This window comes from Wolffia australiana, chromosome 17, assembly GCF_029677425.1.
Source record: "Wolffia australiana isolate 7733 chromosome 17, ASM2967742v1".
Classification (NCBI taxonomy): Eukaryota; Viridiplantae; Streptophyta; class Magnoliopsida; order Alismatales; family Araceae; genus Wolffia; species Wolffia australiana.
In genome coordinates this window covers 4,039,414-4,041,332 of record NC_135851.1, presented here as the reverse complement: position 1 = coordinate 4,041,332, position 1,919 = coordinate 4,039,414, and the positions used below count along the sequence as shown (strand labels likewise).

Here is a 1,919-nt window from a genome sequence, read left to right as displayed (position 1 = left end):
CTGAAATTTTTACATCCACTACTATAAAATCGACAGGAAATGAACACTTTTCTACTTTCATCACCACATCCACCAACTGTCCACACGGTCTTCTAATTGATCCGTCCGCTAACTGCAATTCTAAATTTACAGGTTGTAATTCACCAAATTTAAAAGTCTCAAGTAGGGCCTTAGGCATGATATTCACACTTGCTCCTGAATCAAGTAAAGCTTTGGTGAATACTTCCCCCCTAATTTCGCATTTGATCACTGGTGCTCCCGGATCCTTGCGCTTTTGAGGTAATTCATGCAGAAAAATTGAACTAATATTCGCAGAAAGTTGAATCCTCTTTTGCTTCCTAGGAGGTGTACACAGGTTTTTCACAAATTTGGAATAATCAGGGATGTACTGGATCGCATCTAAAACAGGGATTTCGACCGTAGCCTCTTTCAAATACTCAAGAAGTGGGCTGTCTTTCGATTTTTCTTTCTTCGCTTGTAAGGCACTAGGGAAAGGGATAGGTGGGCAATATGTTTTGGGGTTGGGTTCCTTTTCCAGATTTTCCTCTACCCCTTCATCCTCATCCTTTTCTACTTCCTCTAACTTATCCTCCACTTCATTTCGTTTCTCTATAGCTGCAAATGGATTAGCCAACTCTTTCCCACTCCTAAGTTTTGATATAGCACTCAGCTCTCCTATTTCTTGTTGTTCAGTCAATGCATGCATGTCATGAATATGCTCATTAACTACACTACACATGTCATCAACATAAAGTAAATTGCTAGGATTAATACAGGCCTGAGTAGGGAGTTTACCTGATTTGGCGCCCATCTTCATAGGGTCTTCACACGTACCTTGCGGTGCTCCCCCGTGCGCAAATTGTTGACCGCTGTGAAGGCAGATCTCTGCCTTGAGCTTCTCCATCTCCCTCCGATGCCTCTCCTCCATTTCTTCAAAAAGCTTGAGCATCCTCTTCTTGTCTTCTTGCAGCTCCTCGATAACCTTGGTGAGAGTCGCATTAGTGGGATCTGAAAAATTTCGGTAAGGTTGATAATGTTGTTGGTGTTGGGGATTGTTCGCCTTGGATTGGAACTGTTGTTGGGGTGGTCGGTTGTTGTTGTTCCATCCCTGTCCTCCTAAGTTTCCTCTAGTTCCCCATTGGACATTGCTCCCTTCTTGCCTGCCTATAGCATTCACTTCTGATATCATAGGGCATTCTTCTCCGGTGTGGCTATCACTTGAGCACATTTCACATCGATTTATTTGGTTGGGTGCTCTTCCGCTATTCTGACCTTGCCATAGTGAGATTATTTTTTCATTCATCTTTTCCATGGCTTTTCCCATCATTACACCTATCTGTTTTTCAATTCTATCCATAGTAATCTGGGGTTCAACCCCTCTAACATCCAACAGTCCACCTTTCCGAGGGGTAACCCTAACATGATCGGAGGCATCTTGGTGATAGGCTAAATTATCGGACATTTTTTGTAGTAGTGCCATAGCTTCATCTTCATACATGTCAGCTATTGCTCCTCCACTCGAGATATCAACTCTGCCTCTCTCCACATCATTTAAGCCTTCATAGAAAATTTGCACTAACTCCCATTTTTGAATGCCATTGTGGGGGCACTTCCTAATGAGCCCCATCAATCTCTCCCATGCTTCGCTAAATGTATCATTTCCCTGCTGAAAATTTCTAATTTCTCTTCTGAAAGAATTTGTCCTAGCCACTGTATAATATCTTTTTAAGAAGCTCTTCTCCATATCATTCCATGATTCAAAATTTGTTCCCAATGTTCTAAACCAATCCTTGGCTCTATCCTTAAGGGCATGAGGGAATAGTTTCATTCTCACAACTTCCTTTGAAATTCTGGGGTAAGTGCAACTATCACATGCTTCATAAAATTTTTCTAAGAAGTCATAGGGCTCTTCGTTTGCC

The 1,919-nt window shown here is 41.9% G+C and overlaps 1 non-coding gene across 1 annotated transcript; it reads left to right on the top strand.

Annotated features, from left to right (window-relative positions):
* The first annotated feature begins 1,592 nt into the window (after positions 1–1,592).
* On the top strand, positions 1,593–1,698 carry LOC144714710 (small nucleolar RNA R71). Its single transcript, XR_013584443.1, has one exon. It is a non-coding gene; the product is annotated as a small nucleolar RNA R71 (small nucleolar RNA).
* The last annotated feature ends 221 nt before the right edge of the window (positions 1,699–1,919 follow it).